The sequence below is a fragment of the Manis javanica genome, chromosome 3, assembly GCF_040802235.1.
Source record: "Manis javanica isolate MJ-LG chromosome 3, MJ_LKY, whole genome shotgun sequence".
NCBI classification, from domain to species: Eukaryota; Metazoa; Chordata; class Mammalia; order Pholidota; family Manidae; genus Manis; species Manis javanica.
This window is the reverse complement of record NC_133158.1, coordinates 178677046-178697876: the sequence shown is the minus strand read 5'-3', so window position 1 is coordinate 178697876 and position 20831 is coordinate 178677046. Positions and strand designations below refer to the sequence as shown.

Genomic DNA, 20831 nt, shown 5'->3' with positions numbered 1-20831 from the left:
TGCGGGCTGCTTCTGCACCAGTGCTGTGAGGTGGCTTCCAGTGCACTGGGCACCCAGGAATTCCCAAGACGTTCCGTCTCTTGTACCTCATTCTGCACGTTTCCTGGATGCAGATTATCCATGGGAACCGCCTCCTTCATACACACACAGAAGCAATTTACACCCCCCGCCAAACCGACTGGGTGCAGAGGAGGGCGGTATTGTCTATGCCTATTTACCATCTGGACTCTAAACTGGGGGCAGAGGTCATGCCTTTCTTCTTGTTCTGGAAATGATTTAAATAGATGCCTTAGTGCTTTTAACTTGCTTGCTTGAGGTGCCCTGTTTGGGGTAGGAAGGGAAGATCCAAATAGAGTCAAACCTGTAACATCAGAGGGTCACGATTTCAGAATCACAGGGTCCACGACTCCCTTCCTCCCTCTTTCCAAAAGGGGTGAGTGAACTCCGGCCCCAGGATGATGGGAATACCTGTTACGTGCCAGGTGGAAGGAGGCGGGGCGGAGGAACAGGCTAGGCTTTGCCCAGGCCCAGGGGGGGACTTTGTGCTGTGCTGCCAAAACCCTGGGATGCCCGGCCCAGTGGAGGTAGGGGTGCAGCTAGTCTGGGGGCTGGAGGCTGGGATGGCCAGTGACCCCGGCCATCCGGGTGACCACCTCTGTGCTGGAGCAGGGTGGGCGGGACACACAGGCAACCTTCTCCCGGCGGTGCGGCTCTGTCGCCCGTCCACATGGTCTCAGTGTGCGCCTCCTGGCTAGCGGAAGGCTCAGGGACTGGCCTCTGGCCGGACTTGGCCTCCTGGACAGTACAAGCTGCCCCCGGCCTCCCCAATGGCCCTGTCTGCAGGCCCTGGTCCCAGTCGACACAAAGGCAGCCCCAGGGTTCCATCTTGCCCCCCCTCAAGGCGCTCTGCCCCCCACTGCCCACCCCCCACATGCACACTTCGGGCTCTGGAGATCCTGTTGCCTCCACAAAGACGCTACTGTATTCCTTCCTTTTGGAACATTCTCTCTTGAAACTCTAGTTAAAATCCCTTCATTTCCCTTTGGGGAGGGGATGGAGATGACTGACGGAGGAAGACCACCCCGTTTAGCCATTGGTCTGAGAGTCGGAAGGGCCCCTGGCTCCTCTTTCACTTCTCCCTGACAGTGGCCCTGGGGGAACAGGTTGACTGTAATGGTCATGACTCCTCACGTGGTGCAGTTCTAAAACATGAAGAGTTCAGAGGGTGAGTTGAACCAGAACTGAATTCAAACTCTGCTTAGTCCCTTGGGCAAATCAGCAAACCTTGAACTTCGCAGCCCCAGTGTCCCCATAAGACAGCACTGTCTCCTTGTGGGGCTGTATGCCCAATGCTGCAGTGAGCAGGAAGCGTTTTATACAGTAGTCGTCAGCTCATGCTGAGAGCTCACTTAATGGGAGCTGTGATCCCATTGTCTGGAGACAAGGGGCTGGAGATGCAGCAGGGCTTCTAGGACTATTAGTAGGATCCTTCAGCACACCATGGGGAGCAGGAGCATCAAGGCTGGCTTGGACCAAGGGTACCCACTTGCCTGCTCCCAAGCAGAAGGGTTCTGGAGCGTGAGAATATATATATTATAAATGGGCTGCCTTTGTATCAGCCATGTGGGTCCATCCCTATAATGGTGAGCCAGAGAAATATACAATCAAGTGGTAGGGGTAAAGGTGCCTAGTTTAAGGGTTCTTGATCTATGGTTCATACCTAGAATTCAGGGGAGCATTAAACTTGGTTGAAGTAAAATCACGTCTTTATTTTCCTGAAGCAGTAAAGGTCCTATTGGAGTAGGATGGGGTCGTCCTGGAGTGGGCGTTTCTTCAGTGATGAGCTCAGGCACCGCCCACAGGGATGTTAGCAGCCCTTGTGATCGGTCACTAAGAGGAATCACAGAGGGTTTATATCATGACAGTGGAAACAGACATTGAATATAGTCTTTCCTTCCCACTACTTTTAAAGGGCATTTATTAGATGTGCGGATAGCTCTTATTATTTAATGTGTTAAGAAGCGCATGTATTATTCTATCATAAATTTATTTTTGAGAATGTTTTCGTAACCATACTTCAATGCAATTAATTGCCTTTGTAATCCTATGTCTTTTATTTTATGCATTAAAAAGCATCCTGAGAAAGATCCATGGCTTCACTAGGTGGCCAGAATAGTCATTCAGCACCCCTGTCTCTTGGTAGATTTTCACCTGCATGTTCTGATCTTGGAAGCATGTCAAAAGCTCCTTTTGCCTGAAAGAGCATTTCCTCGGCCTCTACTCCAGGATCACTAAAAGTCGTTTTCCTCAAATTTCTAATATATGCCAGGCACTGCGCTGGGTGTTGGAAGATAATGTTCCCTTAATATTAATAACCACATATATTTGCATTGGGATTTGTGAATTTCCTATCCAGTAACTCATTGAATCCTTAATCCTTCAAATGTTAAGGCTGGTAATACTAAACCCATTTTAGAGTTCAGTAGAGCAATCTAGGGATCAGCGATGCTGAGAACTGACCAGGTCACACAGCTCACAAATAAAGAACTTCAAGGTGGGCCCTCCAACCACAAATGGAATGGTCTTTCCACTCAGTCGACCTGAAAATTCTCACACTTACATGTAGTCGTTTCATTTTGTTATCTAGTCTTTGGAAATTTCCTGTTCAAAGTAAATATCCTTGGAAATTTGTCTGTTGTATAGAACATTGCCCTGAGGGTCTGTGTCCCAGGAGTGTCATATCGTGCAGAGACAGGTCTTGGGGTGGGCTGGAGCTGCATGGGGGGGACAGGGAAGGCCAGTTCTGGCAGAGACGCCCTGACAGAGAGGGCCCAACTTGACTCTCTTTGTGGGTTTTGTTTGGGGGTAGCCTCCAAAACATGTGCGTGGAACCCCAGACTGAAGCAGCATCCCCATGAGTAGGCTGAGGGAGTCCTGTTTCTGGAAGCCTCCGAGGGGAATGCCTGGGACTGAGTCAAGGGGGCATGTGATGGGCAAGCAGAGCATTTCCTTTGCATCATGAAAGCAGAGGCCTAACCCTCTTCTCTGACTCTGAGACAGTCCCTGTGGCACTGCCGGGCGCTGTCCGTTGCCTTGTCTGTGGCTGTGGCTTTCTGCCTTGTTGGGCAGTTTCTGCCTCTGGAAGACAGTGGGCCTCCCCGAGCCCAGTGCGGTGCGGGCGCAGGGGACCTGCTCAACACGGGTCCCATGGGTCGGCAGCCTTTCACATCTGATACTTAAATCTCTCCAGAGCTGCCCAACAGAATGTTCTGAGATGGCAGAAATACTCTGTTCTGTGCTGCTGACCAGGGCGGCCACTACTCACAGGTGGCTACTAAGTATTTGAAATTAGGCTAGTGTCTCTGAGGAATGGAAAATTTACATTTAACTAATTTAAATGTAAATAATCTTATGTGAATGGCTCTCTTATTGGACAGCACATCTCTGGACAAAGAAGTATAAACTGAAGTGTGGATGGAGCCCAGGCTTTTGGCATAAGTAATGAAGTAGGCTAGCTATAATGAAAAAAAACAAATCAATCTATTCTGTTTTCTCAAGTTTTACTGAGTTGTGGTCAAAGAGGTGCTTGTCATCTATGAAAAATAATAAAGCCAATGAGATCCCAAGGGCAAATGTCCTTCCTCCTCAGTGTTGGGAGACAATAGGGAGTAGTGGGGCCTGTGGTGAAGTGTGGCAAGCATGTCATTCAGAGAGGGAGCCATGCTCTACTCCAGCCATGTGAGAACATGGGTACAAGTTGTGACTGAACCTCCTCTTTTCCAAGGAAGTGGGAATCTGGATTTTTATGTGAAATATCCTGGTTTTTAAACATTGGCTCAAATTTATTGAAAACACTTCAGGCCAAACAAAACGCATCTGCAGGCCAGATCTGGCTCATGCACCCTGATGTACAAACTCCCTCCTAGGCCCGTAGAGCATGCAGGGGTGGGCGGGGCAAAGTGGGGGGTCCTTCCCTTGTCTTAGTCGGCTCGGCCTCCCCTGTCATCAGGGGTTCAGTCACAAGGAGGGAGAAGTGTGTCTGGAAGACACAGTCTTGCCCCCAACCCCTTCTCTGGGGCTGTGTCCTAGCCTCTGAGCAGAGTAGATATCTCTGGAAGGCTGTAACAGAATGGCCCAGAGAGAAATTTGTTTTATACTTTTCAGCAGCAATCCCCACCCACTCCTTGCCCCAGCCCTGCTCCCAGGCCTGAGAGCAGAATGTACAGCTGTTAGTATGAAGGCAGCCAGAGGGGACTTCCAACAAATGTCAGGGTCTCCAACATCCCATCTGGCCCACAGTGTCCCCACACTGGTGCTCTTGTGAGCTAGAACAAGGTGGTGATTGAGCTATGGAGATGGAGAGGGCTGCAGGGCCAGCAGGGCTGCAGAAGCCCCATGTGTAATCAATGTAGAAGCTGAAGCAGAGCAACTGCTAAACGGGGAGGGTGGTGTAAAGGACACACGTTCACCTTCCTCCCATCTTGGGAGCACTAGACAGTTAGGATCAGAGTCGTAGTAACAATACTTGCACAGATGTAGTGTGACTGTATGTTACGCTCTGTTTTGAATGCTTTACCTCTGACAGCTTATACAACTCTCATGGTACTCATTGGAGTGATTTTATTTTTATGAGTGACAAGTCACATTCTTTTCCCACCAGAATGTCACTGTGGTAGGGTAGTGACTGTTGTGTGTTTTGTGCACTGTTTCTCTTCTGCAGTGCTGGGCTCTGGAATACCTGCCTGGTGAACTGAGGAACACACCACCTGGTGAGGGAGGTACTGTTCTTCCTGCTGTGGTACAGATGAGGGAACGGAGGCCCAAGTTCACACAGCAGGGGTGCGGTGGGGTTGAACTCAGCATCTAGGCAGCCTGGTTCTGAGCCCAGGTATGATTAGTTGAGCCCAGTATGCTGCTGTTTCCCTCTGTGCCCAGAGATGAAGCTTGTCAAACAGCTTGGGGACTGGAGAGGGGTCATAGTGAGCATATCTGTTCTGGAGGCTGGTCAGGGACTGAGTGCCCCTCCAGGACAATTTGAAAGTGGGCTGCTCAGTCCCTGGGTGAGCCCACACCTGTGGTCTCTGGGCCATCCATACTGAGCCAGAAGACTTGCAGCCTCTTTGGAGAATGTGCACAAACCCTGAGGGACTGTCTTCCTGATGACAGGTGGGTCACTTTCTTCCTGGGACAGAGACCTGGCAGTTGCATATACTGAGGACCCTGTGCAGAACTGCGCATTCCACACTCCCTTCTAATGCTGAGCAGTGAGTCAGGGATGAGTTTGGAGCTTGGGCTGGAATACTGTCCTCTCTGGGGCGGGGTGAGGGGTTCCGTGGTGAGCAACCCCATGAGCCAAGGGTCCTTGCTTGCAGCAGGAGAGGCAAAAGTTTTCCTTCCTGCCCACCTCCACCCTCTGCAAGCCATACCTTTGTTGATACCTGCAACTCCCTTTAGGAGAGTCACTTAACCCATTGGCTTTCAAACTTTCTTTTACCAGTGTGCTTAGGAATACATTTGCACTGTGACTCACTGTGTGTGTGCACGTAACTGAAAGAAAAGTTTCAGGAAATGATACCCTTATGAGATTCAGTGATGGTTTCTTTCTCTCTTCTCTTTTTTCTTATTTTGTTCCCATCTCTTAAAAAAATTCTGATAGTGACCCAGGTACTGCTAATGTATTTCAACCCACAGTGTGACAATTTGATTGAATTCACCCCTCATGGTGATAGAGCTGGCCCCTTCTTGAATCTGGTTTATGTTCCTGGAAATGAGATCAGTTTGGAAGGCAATGTGCCTGCTGTTCCATTTCAAATCACTTCACCTCCCTGCCAGCATATGCGCCACATTCTGAACTGAGCAGTGCATGCCAGTGCTTCACCCTGAGCCAGTACTCTTCACACCCAATCAACCCCAGGATGGAGGTACTAGGAACCCCTGGCCTGGATCAGCTTTCAGCTGCACGGTGTCAGTGCAGGGGAGGAGTTTGTCCACTGGGTCTTCCATGGCTGCTTCCTGTGACTGTCCACCCTGGCAAAGATGCTCAGATTCCCACGGTGGGCATGCTGGACATGGTCTCATGGAACCCCTGCTGCCCAGGGACTCCTGCAGTGGAAAAACACCTTAAAGGAGGCCTATGGCCCATCTCTATAGCAGCCAGAGTAGGGATTGTATCAGTTTCCTCTTGCTGCTGTGACAGATTACCAGATTATCAAATTTCTTCTTTCACTGCTGGTCAGGAGTCCAAAATCAGTTTCCCTGGGTTAAAGTCAAGGTGCAGCAGGGCTGGTTCCTCTTGGAGGCTCTGGAGGAGACTCCGTTTCTGGCCCTCTCCAGCATCTAGAAGCTGCCTGTACTCTTTGGCTTGTGGCCCTTTCTTCCATCTTCAGAGCACATCACTCCAGCCTCTGCTTCCATGGCCACATCATCTCCTATTCTGCAGCCCAACCTCTCTCTGCCTCCCTCTTTATAAAGACACTTGTCATTACATTCAGGGCCCACTCAAGGGACCCAGGGTAATGTCTCCAGCTCGGTGTAAATTTAATCACATCTGCAAATCTCTTTTCCACATAAAATAACCTCCCCAGACTCCAAAGATTGGGTGGCATTATTCAATGACCATGGGAGTCATTTAGCCTCTGCTTTGACGACCAGGAGTTTCTCGCCCTCATCACTTGGCCTGGGCCTGTGAGCTCAGGCAGGGCTGTGTGCTCCTAGAGGTTGAATGAGATCAATGCGACCTTCAAGTTCTTTCCCACTCCTATCTAGCAAAACAAGGCAAAGCAATAGCTATGAGCTATTTAACAAATATCTGCTGTGTGTTATGCTTATAGCTCTTCAATCAAGTTCCACTTTGGCTCTGAAAAACACAGGGAGCTGAAGAATCTCAGACATGGAAGAGACCTAGAGATATAAACCAGGGGTCTCAAACTGGTGGCCCCTGAACCAAATCAACCAGATTTTCCAGGCTAGGCCCTTGATGCTAAACAGATGAAGGAATCTGGGAAATCTCTCAAGACAACAGCCATGCCTACATGTCCATGTATTTCCACATGATTCTATTTCCCATGTCAGAAGGAGATATTGGTCTAACTCTTTGTATCTCTTGTAACATCCTTTTGTAAAGTCCCCATAGATGGATAAGCTGAAGCTCAGGCTCTCAAGAATGCAAACAGGAGAAGCGTGTATTCACTCTGTAAATACTGCCTTTCTCTCACGTACTGCTTTAGAGTGCCACTCCCATGAGATTACCTATAATCATCCCACAGTTACTGTTACTGACAGTTTAGTCTTAGCTGCATTTGAGGCCAGGATGGGGCATAGAGGGCACTGAAGACTAATTTCTCCTACTTGCTGTTTTTGCCTTTTAAAGTCTTGCACGAGATCCATTTCCTGAACTAAGTTTTCTATTTTCTTGAAGACAGGGAAAATTTTGTCCCTTAGGATGCCATGGCCCATGGTGCCCTGGTGGAGGCACCAGCAGATGCCTGTCACAGGCGGAGGGGGGAGTCCAGCTGCTCTGTTGCCTGGGAGGCCTTCTCCTTCGCTCTTCTTCCTCCCCCCCAGCCCGCCCCCACACCCCCCACCTGTTCACCGGCTGTCCCAGTGTGGCGAGCCTGCGAGCACCAGCCGCCCCCTGGGAGCCCTCTGTCCCACAGGGGCTCTGGCATCCTGGGACTAGTCCAGAAAGCCTGCCCTGGGTCACATGCTGAGAGAAGTTCCACTTTGTGACACAGAGGAGAGGAATGTGACCTTTCCAGCTCCTTTTCTTGGTGGAACTCTGTGATACATAATCTGGGATGAGGGCTCAATCTTTCTACTGCTGGATGTGACTCAATCCAAATAGCATGTGGTTATATTCAGCCTGAAATGGGTTTGGCTTGGCCAGACCAGGGCAGGAAGCCAGAACAGGGGGAAAGGAGCCAGATATTATAAAATACTGGTCTGTGCTATGCCGGCTGAGCAGCTCAGAGCAAGTATGTGGACAGGGAAGCAGTGCTTGTTTATCAGTTGTGAGAACAAAGCTGCAGACGGGGGAATGCTGAGTGATTTTATCCCTTCCAAGAGAGGGGAGTGGAGATTCAAGGTATAGCTCCCAACTTCCAGAAGCACCTGATTTTGCCTGGAGCCCTAGTGAGAAACTAGAGGCCTCAAGGGAGGGAAGAGTGAGGGCGGGGACAGTGGGCCTCTGGTGGGGGGGGGCCGTTAGAGAGCTGACGCTGGGACCTCTGGGCAGCAGTACTTTTTCAGATTGATGGGACAACGGGAGGGCAACCAAGCTTGCCTTGGAGAATTTTGGAGGGCTAGGAAGGCTTCCTGCCAATTGGGTCCTTGGCTTGCTCCTTCCTCATACCCTGAGGCTCTGGCTGGCACCTCTCTCGTACCAGGGGTCAGGCTGGTGCCTCTTTCCTCAACCACCCTGTTGGTTTTGTCTTTTCAAGGTTTCCTGCTGCACTTGAGGCAGCTCCCTGGCCTCCTTTTCCATGGTCACATACCCTCCTTTCCTTTTTAGACTCTTTTTATGACTAGAAACCACACAACATAGAAATCTGATGTTAAAATTGCTAATCTCCTTCCAAATGTGCACGGAGCTAGGTAGGTCTGTGTGCAAATCTTCCTCTCCCAGAACCCCTTGTTAGATGCTCTGATGTGTTTCTCAAGACCCATAGTATCAGACACTGAGTGTGCTACAAGAATTTGCCAACTGTGGTTTTATTTTGTTAAGACAGAGATTCAACATCTGTTCTAAGGTTGGAGGAAACACTGATGTGTATCCATTTCTTTCTTAAGAGATTTTAGTTTTTGCTTAATTTGTACTATTAGAATATAACTCTTGCATAAGTTGGAATTCCACTTGTACTACAATTTTAAGGGCTTGCCTTTGTGTTTGTTTCTACTGTCGTATTGGCCCAAGTGATCTGGTGCTGTTTATCCTTTAAGCTAGCATTCCTCAAACACTCTGTGGGCTCTGGGGTTCCAAGGATCTATGCCTTACTTTATAACTGTGCTGTTTAATATGGTAGCCACCAGCCACATTCTGAAATACAGCTAGTTTCTGCTATGTATGTGAAATGCACATTAAATTTCGAAGACTTACTACAAAAATGGAAAGTATCTTATTAATAATTTTTATATTGATATGTTGAGATGATAATATTTTGGATGTATTTGGCTAAATAAAAATTTATTAAAATCAGTTTTGAAGGGTCCCCACCAGTAAGATGGCAAACTTCCGGCTTCTCTTCGGGGTCCTCAGTTCCCGCCGGCGCCACCTGAAGCCCAATCACCTCTCGCCCCTCTCCCAATCCCAGCACCTAGCCAACAGCCACCAGCCCCGTAGAAGTGACACCTCAATCAATTCATGCCCCCTCCTATATAACCCAGCACCTTTCCCTAATAAAGCGGAACTCTCCGGTGAATTGCTGCTATGTGTCGCTCCTTTCCTTTCAAGTTTCACCTGGCTTTTTCCCCCTTTTTAAATGTAGCTACCAGAAAACTTAAAATTTTGTATGTGGTTAGATTATAGTTTTATTAGTGCTGAGTTAGACAGACACTTGCTCACAACAAAGTCTCATTCTTTAGTTCTTTTAGTCTTGAAAGTCAAGCTCAACAATTCCCACATTCCTTGTTCTTGACCTTTTCCTCTGATTTGCATTTCTAAACATTTGGGAACTACAAGTTGAGACTCTAATTTCCTTATTCAGATATACCTGGACTCCATTTGATTTGTTTATTTCTGGGAAGGGTCTTTAGGCTTTGACCTCAATCTTGGTGATTCTCCTAATTTACACAAGAAAATATTGACTAAAGTCAGTGACCAAATAAAGACTACGGTCTCATAACCTCTTCAGGTTACCTTTAGTTCATTGTGGGTAAGTATGTATTTTAAAAAACATAGCAGTTGAATGCCAACTGAAATTGTTCCCCACCACAGTCATCCTGTGTGTGAAGGCAGAATGTTTCTACATCAAAGGTTTCCATGTGGGGCTTGCTCACGTCAGCAGGGAACTAGAAGGCCTGCAATACCAGAACTTCTGTATTTATTTTACCCAATCCTTCTATGATTGTTCATTTTTTGTTTATGTTTTATAATGAACATATTCATGTAACACTATCTGCTTATAATTTGTAATACTTGGAAAAATAATTTATAAATACTGGAGGGATGTGTTCAAAATTTTTAACAATAAGGTATGTCATCAAACTCTTCTGAGACTACTGGTCCAAAGAAGGTGATTTCCCCTCTAGTGTTGATTGAATCCCTCCACTGTGTCAGTTACTCTTTTGAATACATGCAGTTCATTCATTCATTCATTTGTGTATTTGTTAAGGGTCTAGTAGGTGGTAGTTGCTTTCGTTGCATTTACCTGCCCTCTGGTAGCCTGGATTCTGAAGCTGCTCTTTCTGCCCACCTCATATCTAGAAGAAGTTTCAGAAGGCTTCATGCATTTGGGGGGGAAGAATGAGTGACAGAGGCCTTTTTTCTTGGGCTTACCAAGGTGGCCTTGTAGTGCTTAGCATGTCCCCACTGAGGAGAGATGTCTGGGTGAAGCTGTAGGAAACACAGCCAGGTGACTTCTGGTGAGCATTGTTCAGTGGGCCAAGGAGAGGTACAGAGCTCAGAGTGACCGCCAATTATGACTTACTTGCTAGCAGATAACACTCTGGAGATCTTAGACATTCTACTTGCTGTCAGTTCCCCCAGGTGTCAGGTTGACCTGTGAGATGTTTCATTAATTAATTAAGGCACAAAACCTACACCAGCTAAAGAGGGATCATCAGCATGAGCCCCCGTACCCACCCTCCCCCTTCTCAGGAGAAGGTAGCTCCTTGGATGACATGGCCGCAGCCTCCCTGGCTTTCCTTTTCCTCATCTATAAAAAGTGACAGAGTGGAAAGCTAAGCAGTGCTTCTCACACTGTTTTCAGTTTTGACCATTATTTATTAACTTCACTCTGTGGGTGACTAGGACTAGGTTTTGTCCTCCACCTCCACCCCACATACACACACTACTCTCATCCTTCCCAATATAATTAAACAATAATTTTGGTTATTCCTTGTTTATGTAATCCCCATCACATGAAAGTGGTTCATGGCTGTGTTCGTTTCCAGTTGCCTCTAGCAAATTGCCACAAAGTTGATGGCTCAAAACCACACCAATTTATTCTCTTGCAGTTCTGAGGGCCAGAAGTCTGAAATGAGTCTTATTGGGCTGTAGTCAAGGTGCTGGGAAACAAACCGGGTTTGTTCCGGAACCTGGTTCCTTCTGAAAGTGCCAGGGGAGAATGTGTTTCCTTGCCTTCTCTATCTTTTAGAGGCCACCTATATTCCTTGGCTTGTCTCTTCCTCCGTCTTCAAAGCCAGAGGCAGAGCATCCTCTCTGTCACCGACTCTGTTTCCTTTCGCTTCAGTCATCACATGTCCTTTTTCTTCTCTAGTTCTCTCACTCTCTGCTTCCCTCTTACAAGGATACTTGTGATTTATTGGGCCCAACCAGCTAGTCCAGAAAAATCTCTCCTGCTTAAGATTCTTAATTTAGTCACCCCTTCAAAATCCTTTTGGCCATGTAAGGTATTTTACCCCCAGGTCCTGGGGATTAGGCCTGGGCATCCTTGGGGCCTGCTCCAGCCTGCTGCATGTCAGGCCCGGAGGCCCTCCCTCCTGCGGACTCCTTGATGATGGGTGCGGATCATGGAGAACCTCCTGTGCCAGGCGCTGGATGCACAAATATGTAATACTTCAGTATATTACATTATGATCACTTTTCCTGCCTGTGCAACTTTGTGTTTCTTTGTAGTTAATAGCTATCTTTTTCTGTTTTTTGGTTTTTCATATTTTTATCACCAAATGGACTTCCTTTTAATAGATTGAACTGCATATCAGTTTTGCTTCTTTGGAAGCCTGCCCTTCTGAACTGAGTGGTGCCAGGGTTTGCCGTGCAGCTGTTCCTTGGGGTTCACCTTTGCCAGTGTCTGGATGGTGCTGTTGCCTCTCCTTTGTGTTGGGTCTGTCTTCCACATCCATGTCTTCATCCTTATTGGTTCATACCTTGGTTTTGGTGGACTAATTTATCCAATAGTTTACTAGAAATGAGGCATGAGGAGTAAAACATTTAGAAATGTTATTTGCCTGAAGTTTCCTTTTTTTTACCCTCACACTGTATTGATAGTTTGGCTGATAATAGGATTCTAAGCCAGAAGTCATTTTCTGTTAGATTTTGAGGGATTTGCTCAGTTATGTTCTAGTCTTCAGTGTTGCAATAAAGAAGTCCAAAGCCATTCTGATTCTTGATTACTTTGTATAAAACCTGTTTTGGTTTATTCCTTTCTCTCTGGAAACTTAGCTGTGAGACCATGAGAAAGTGACCGAAGGCCTTTGTGCCTCAGTTTCCTTGATGCCTGATGTGAATGATGATGCCTTCCTTACAGGGAGGTGGCAGGGAGCAGATGAGCTGTGGTGAGTCTGGTACCTGGCACAGGAGATGCCCCGTAATGCTGGCCACAGCCATTGTCGTGAAGTTTCTGGGAAGGAGGACCTCCACACCCCAGGGATGGTTTGTCTACGTCCCAAGGCCTGGCTGCCTAGTTCCTCCCTGGTTCTCTCAGCCCCACACCTCCTGCTGGAGGGCTTTATGCCGCATGAGTTTCCCCACTGCAGGATACTTTATTTCCATGCATCCCAGAGACTGCCCATCTGATAAACTTGCTGAAGGAAACTTAAAGATTAAATTTTTCTATCCCAGATTCCACAGGTAGCATTGTTTTCTCTCGAGAGCCCATCTTCAAGGCATTTCATGGCCGAGCCCTTCTCTCCTGCTGTGTACCATCGCTTCAGGAGTATTTAGCCCTCTCCACAGTTGATGTGAAAGAGCCTGCCGCCCTGGGCTTGCAGAGCCCAGGGTCAGAGGCCGCTCTCTTGGTCTCGAGCAGGTGGTGGCTCCAAGGACATGTCTTGGCATCAGTCCCTGTGACGCCCTGGTGCCTTATCCTCTGAACCCCGTCTCAGAGTGCTGCAGCTTTACCTGTTACCAGCTGTCCCTGGATGGGGACAGTGAGGCATGGCCTAGTAACTAGAGGAGAGCTGGGTCATGAGGTGCCTCAGGGATTTGGTAATCCTGGGCTTACATGATGGTTCTAATTAAATAAGGATGCACTATAAAAGTAAATGCAGTGCCCTGTTCTTAGAGCTTTACATATATTAAAACTCACTGAATCTTCATAACAGCTCTTGGAGGTCAGACTGTTATCATACCCAGCTTTCTGACGAGGAAAGTGATGTGCAGTGGTGTGCTTGTCCGTGGCAGAGCTGGGGTGGACCTGGCTCGCCGCTCCTCTGTGTCCTCCAGCATGTCCTTCAGATGCTGCGTTTGCCAAAGGGTAATAAGCCCTCTGTCTCATGGTAGCAGCTCATGTACTGAACAGGGAGACTCAGGTATTTCTCAGGTCTTCTAAAGCCTTCTGCTGACACTAGTTACCCCCACGCCCCATCGGCTGGGAGCACTGGTGATGTTTCTGGACGAGCACCTGAGGGCCTGAGCCAGTCCCTCCCTCATGCATCCTCAAATCCCCAGGCCTTGGACTGGCTCCTGTGTGCTGCCTCTGGAGGCTGAAGATACGAGTTGGAATTGTGGTTCTTCTATTTGGTTGGTGTGTCATCTTGAGCAGATGCTCTCTGAGCTTCCAGTTCTTCATCTGTAAAACAGGTGTGATGAGATTCCTTCCTCCCTGCCAGGGTTGTTGTGGGGATGTCTGGAGGCAACATCCTTCTGGCAATAATAGTGAAAAACGCTAAAAAATATGAGATGTTATCAGACTGTGGTGGAGTCCTCAAGAAGTGGCAGCCCCACTCTCTGGCTTTCCATCCTCTGCCAGCTGAAACCCTTCAAGTTTGGGAAGATAAATGTTCTGGATGTAGGCAAGGCAGTTTGGTGGGGAGCTTTGGGGCAGCCAAAACTGAGTCACAGGAAATGATTGCATCATTCACATTTTTACAATGAGACAGTGAGCTGCTTGCGGGCAGGGCCAAGGCTTCCTCACACTGGTGTCACTGTTTCCTGCCCCAGCGCCTGGTGTACAGGGGATGCTCAGAAGAAAAAAGGTAGACTTGTCATGCAGCAGAATCTTCTCTGCCTCAGCCCTCCACTGTCCCTTTGGAGGAGGCCACCTGCCTGCTGGCCCAGGGTACCTTGACTCCCCCACACTGGTGTCCTGAGGGTCTCAGTTGTGCCTGGCATTACATGGATTTCCCAGTGTCCTCCATTCTGGGGTGATAGCCAGTTACTTGTTGAATTTTGGGCAGTTGTAGATAGCAATTCAGTTGCCAATTACAGAAACCACTACAGTGACCCAAGGAGACTGAACAGGCAAAGCCATGCTCAGGTGTACCCGGAAAAGCCTTCTTCCTGCCAGGCAGTGTCCTAATCTAATGCTATAAGTGATCTGATGCTGCAAGGGCCATTTCCTGAGGCTATCCCAAATCCCCAAGTTTGAAAATACATTATAGAATTTTATGTTCTAAATAAAATGCAGCAAAGTGGACTGAGAGAGTTAAAAGTTCAATTTCTATTACTGTTTTGAAAAATAATTTTTATTTTGGCTGAAGCCTTTGCTGAATTTCTTGAATTGCTCTTATTTTCATGAGGGTGTGGAAAATTCATTTGGATAGTAGATTTCTGCCATCCCTAAATTTAACATTCTTCAGTGTATTGTTTTTAAAGCTTGTACTTTCTGGTGCTCTTCTCCCTGTATCTTTCCTTCCCCTGGACTGAGAGCCACCACTGCCTAAGATTTCATTTGGTCTTCATTTCCATTTCCAGCACTAGTATTGCCATTTGTTCACCAAGGAAATGTCTGTAACGTCACAAGGTCACTGCATCCCTGCAGTTAGGCGATGGAAGCCGAGCAGCAGAACCGGGGCAGATAGCCACGGACTCACTGGGGGGGTAAATGAGAGCCAAGTCTGAGCCTCAGCAGAACTTCAAATTACCACGTGCTGAAGCTTCAGCCCCCTTCTCTGCCATAGATCCCCCAAGGCCAAATCTCTGCAGTGCCTTTACCTGTTCAAAGTGCTTTTCTTCAAATGTGCCAGGGAGTGCTTTTACCTGGGCAGATTGAGGAAGGCTGAGGAGGAGATGAAAAGAGATTATCCTTTTCAAGATGACTCTTCTCTGTCCCTTGGAACTCAGTGTGTGTACTGCCCTTTGCATCTGAGCTGGCCTCCGCCTGGACTCAGCATGCACCAGTGGCTGGCCCTTCCTGAAGCCATAGGAAACTATTGAAAGAGGCAGCAGCAGCCTTGGTTCCTTCTCACGTTTAGCCTCCTTAACCTCACCTGTGTCTTCCAAGGTTTTCGAGTCTCCCTTCATCCTTCTGTAGTGGAGTGAAAAGTGCATGGGCTTTGGGAAAAATTCAAATCCTGCCTGCCACTGACCTTCTCTACATCCTGATCTCTCCCATTGCAGAAGTGTCATATTAGTACAAACAGTGTGGGGTTTGGAGTGCCTGGCACATGGGAAGTGCTCCTGAGTGGCTGTTGTTAGTAGGATCTGCTGTACTCACCTCTCAAGTCAGCTATGTTCAGTTTCCTGGCTACAGTCTTGAGAATGCTTGAGCTGAAAGGAATTTGGACACCATCTGGTTCTGCAAGGAGCAGGAGGCATAGACTCTGCCTGGTTTTGAGATCCAGCTCTAGACCCAGTTTGAGGATAACATTATTAGAAATCTGCTTCTTATGTTACCTCTCATGTTTGCCCAAATTTCAGTGGGTCAAATAGTGGCATTTTCTCACTGATATTCTTCTATTTAATAAAATAGAACATGAGACACAATAAAGTTATTTTCAGTTTGAAATAAAAAGAAATGCAGCTGAGAACGTTTCTATTTTCCTTCAATCTGCCCCAGTGCAAAAAGGCTGCCTTTTACAGATGAACTGACCAATGCCAAAGAGGTAAACTCCTTTGAGAGCAAGTGGGCCCCCTGACACCACAATCTTTGGGGATCAGGGTTGGGACAAGAGCTTTGAGCCATGGACCCTTCCCAGGACGGCACAGTCATTAGGTTACTGGCTCCGGAGCCAGACTGCCTGGGCTCCTGGCCTGGGACGGCCCTTGCTGCCGAGGCGGGGCTGCCCTGAGGCTCTGTGCCTTAGTTTCCTCACCTGTAAATGGGATAACCCCTATCTGGTAAGACTGACAAGCGGATTTAATAAGTTAATAGAAGTGAAGTTTTTCAAACGGTCCCAGGCACACAGTAACATGGACTAAACGTTTAGTTATCATTCCTTTATTTTTTTGCCCCTGGAAATTGACTGGGCCAGAAATTATAAGGGCAAAAGCCCTTTCTGGTTGTGAAGTTGCTAATGTGGAAGGAAAATCACTGCTCTCCAGGGCAGCCTGGATGGGTGGTGGCTTGGGAGACAGGCAGCCTGGGATTCTGCCCACAGAGGAACAGAGAGCTCCAGCCCCCCAGGACCCAGCAGATGTGGCTGGGAGAGAGACGCTGTGTGCTGGAGGTGCTAACGAGCAGTGCCCGTTGCCTGTGCCCCCAGAGGCTTGTGCCTGCCCAGCTGCTCCTGCCAAGGGCCTGACTCTGGGTTCAGCCGAGGGAAGCCGAGTTTGGCCAGGCCCAGCCTGCAGTGTTACTCACAGGGCTGCCATGTGGTTTTAATCCAGCCCTCTGAAAGTATGCTTGGGTATTTCCTCATACCCCAGCCATAGTTCTGTTCTGACAATTATTTAACTGATATTTTAAAAATGGAACACAAACTCCAAATTCCAAAATCTCTGCCAATTTCACTGAGTCTGAATAGTAATGAATCTGTACCCAGCTAGTGGGGCTGCTTAGAAGAGGGCAGAGGTTGGGGGACAGAACAGAAGGGGCTGTCACACCTTTAGTAATGACTCCAGAACCCGAGCCAAACTCGATGTGTATTACACACACACACACACACACACACACACACACAATCATGAGATCATGAGGCTTCCCGCTGCTCCTTTTCCCCCAGAAAACTCCCACCAGGAAACACTTTCCAAGCACTTTGTTCCTTTGTCTGCTCTATGGAAAGCGGACTGTGTGCTCTCTGTCTGCTCTCCATCCTCCTTGCCTACTTGTCAACCCATCATCCATGGCAGTTAAGTGGAGAACCAGGTTTTTTATATCATTTTTTGACATCTGGGAGTGAAGAAAAGATGGCTTTTCCTCTGTCTCTGCCACCTGGTCTGTGTGCAGCAGCCAGTGTGAATCAGCTGTTAAGCACAGAGGTGTCAGGGTTTACAGCAGGGCGTTCTGGGAGGTGGTGTGGGAAGGGAGACCTAGTACCCAAAAGTGAGGCAAAACCCTGGCTGGATTTTCCCAAAATAGAAGAGCACTCCTTTGCTGTACCCTGTAGAAATAAGAAAAAAAGTCTCCTGCTGGCTGTTACAGTACCAACTGTGATGGGGTCCTTTTCTCCAAGTGTCCCTGCTTCTCAAACTGCCTCTGTATAAGAACTACCAGTTTGTGTTGGAATTTTTCAAAAAGGCTACAAAAGCCCTCTCTGGCTCCCATTTGCCATAAGGCTCCCTCCATGCCATCTTCCCATTTATGGGGGAAACTGGTTCACAGGACACATCTGTGGCCAGGGTGTACCATTGTCACCACAGCCTGAGCCCATCTACAGTGACAGCACTATGCCCTTACTAGTCAAGGGAAGGTGTTACACTTTATTACTAAACTGCCCGACTGCTGTCTGGCCAAGGGCACACATTCAGCCCCACAAAAATCACCAAAGGATCCTTATCAGTTAGGTGTTTCTGTGATAAGGCTGCATAACAAACAACTTCACAATTTCAATGGCTTGTGACAATAGACACACATATCTTGATTATAGGGCTGCTGCTGGGGACTGGGTTCTGCCCAGCTCCAGACGCCTCCTCTAGGGCGTGCACCCCTCAAACCGCACAAGCTTATTTAAAGCTTCCAGCACTAGGTGGCGCATGTTATGTCCACATATATCCCACTGGCCGAAGCAGTCACATGGCCAAGATCAAAGACAGTGGGCGAGGTGTCCTCCGTCTTCAGCGAAACCCTGGCAAGGTGAGGAGGGAGGAGGCCTAGTGAGCAAATGACGCCATCAAAGACACCGCCCCTCACGTCATGTTGAGGGCTGTCTCATGCCCTGTGTGGACGCAGCCTCAGGGGGTTTGGATGCGTCTCTGTCCGTAGTGTGCTCCGCCCTGGCTTCTCACAGGCCGGCTCTCCCTTCCCATAGCCACTAGGGAACCTCCCCCCACCACTATCGACATCTCAGATTTTTCCTTTTAGCCCCTCGACACATTTCCTCCCACCCTTTCTCTCACCTTCCCACCTGCTTTTAATCCAAGCGATGCTGTCTGTTCTGTCCTGCATATCTTTGGATGGAGCCTGCAGCACAAGACCTATCTGACTACCAAGGTGGCCTCCTCCTGGCTCACACCTGTGCTTTTATGAGGAAAGTTTCTCTTTCTGTCTCTGCCTTGAGCTGTGTTACCAAATATCCCTATTTTTATGCTCTGGCATTACAGTGTGCCTAAACCAGGAGGAGGGTAGGTATTTTTCAGATCCAAGGGAGGTAGAGGTGGGAACAGATAAATGTACCATGTATTGAGCCTTTTACATATTTTGACTCATTTATTTTTCATGCCAATCCTTGGAGAGAGGAATTTCTCATTCTCCCCCATTTTATAAATGAGGAAATGGGGCAGAGAGATCATGTTAACTTGCCCCATTATAATACAGCTCAGAGGGATAGAAGCTGATCGGAACTCAGCGGTGTCTTCCCCAAAGCCCCTATTTTTCTGCTATCCCCTTTCTCCTCCTCCTCCTCTGCAGCTGTGGGTGGATGTGACTTCTGGTCCTTGGGCATCTTCTCTGAGGAGTCAAGGGGCGTCTTGGGGGAAATGTGGGAGGTGGGGATTTGAGGCGGGGAAGGGAAACAGAACAGCTGTAGAACTAGACGTGAGGCACACACCATTTCTCCTTCCCTCCCGCCACCATCATTGCAGGGCAGGAAAAACTGCGTGTTTTGGAGGTGGAGAACTGGGGGTGGGTTCAGCTGGCAAGTGCAAAGTGATACGGTCAACTGGGGCCCATGAGCAAACTTCCTAGTTTATGATGCATCACTCCCATCTCTTCTTCTAATGTCCTCCTTATTTTGCAGCTGAGTATTTCTCTTCAGAGAGTGTTTTTTCAGTTTGATCAAAGCTTCTTTTCTTTTCCCAAAGCTTTACTTGGGTGGCCCTAGTGGGGACATCTGCCTGTGGCTATTTTGTACAACTGCATAATTGTCCACTCTCTCCAGGTTGTATAAAGCAAGGCAGGGTGAGAGAAGCATCAAGCAGTCTGTCTTCTTGAAACACTTTAAAAAGATTATTTATTTTTCCCAGATGGTATCCAAAAGTTTGAGAATACAGATTATGAATCCAACTTGAAAACATATTTTTCTTTTTAGAAAGAAAAAAAACCACCCAAACAGATTTCTTTGTCCATGCCCATTTCTCCTTTAATTTAGTTTTAATTAAAAATATTGGTATTGTTGCCAGCAGTGTGACCCTGGGCAAATGTGAGCACTCTGGACCGTCCATTCAGCTTTTTCATCTGTGAAACAGGAATGAAATAACCCCCATTTCCCTATATGTTGTGAGGATTAAAGGTGATAATAAAAAGTTAACATTACTAAGGAGTGGGACCCAACAGCTTTACCTCTTGGCGTCTGCTCTAGAGAGAACCTCACCATTTCCCCAGAGCTCCATGTATTGTGTTTTCAGTGCGGTGCAGATTGCTGTAATAACGTTTGCAAATGATCTAAATATTCTTCCTGTAGAGTAACCAGTAAAGAAATTACGGTATATTCCCACTGTGAACTGTTATGCAGCAGCAAATAAGTAACTCTGTGTAGACAGATTTGGAAAAAGCTTCAGGACATATTGTTATGTCAACCAAAGCTAGTTGTGGAATGATCATCTCCTTTGTGGTAAAAATAATCACTATGTGACTGAAAAGCAATCTTTTCCAAAATATCCATATCCTGATCCCTGGAACCTGTAAACCTGGAACCTTGGGAAAGAGGGTCTTTGCATATCTGAATAAATTCAGGATATAGAGATGGGAGTTTATTCTGCATTATTCAAGTAGGCCCTAGATGCCATCACATGTATCCTTAATAAGAGGGAAGCAAAGACAGATTTGATAAACACAGAAATGGAGGAGGCTTGATCACAAACTGAAGAGAGGCAGCCACAGCAAAGGAACGCCGGCAGCCACCAGAGGCTGGAAGAGGCTAGGGACGGGCTCCCTAGAGCCTCCACAGGCAGTGCGGCCCTGCTGACACTCTGACTTGGCTCAGCAAAATGGATATTTAACACATTTCCATTGTTTTAAGACATAAGGTCTGTGGTAATTTGTTATGGCAATTGCAGGAATCTAAAAATACACCATGACATATGCAAAGGAAAAAAACAGGTTAAGGAAGGTGTACATCCAAATTGTTGACTGTGGCGTCCTCTGGGGAGGGGAAGATGTTCACGTTTTGCTTGATTCTCTTAGTATTTTTTGGGTTTTCCACTATGCTCATCTGTGTGTGTGTGTGTGTGTTTTAAATAGTAATAGAGACCAAATTAACAATATATTTAATATTTAATCAGGACATAAATTTAGAATATCACTACAAAAGGATCACCAGATAAAGGCATCTTAGGGGTGACAAAGACCACCTGTTTTATAGAAAAGAGGTGGGAAAATTCTGTGGAACCATATGGGAAACCTCTCAGAATTGTCCCTCTGAAGGATGGAGGTTGGGCATTTATCCACTGCCTTTTG

The 20831-nt window shown here is 47.5% G+C and overlaps 1 protein-coding gene across 11 annotated transcripts in view; it reads left to right on the top strand.

Annotated features, from left to right (window-relative positions):
* The window catches only part of GASK1A (golgi associated kinase 1A), a 66293-nt gene that overhangs the window by 16187 nt on the left and 29275 nt on the right, over positions 1-20831 (top strand). The window lies entirely within an intron of this gene.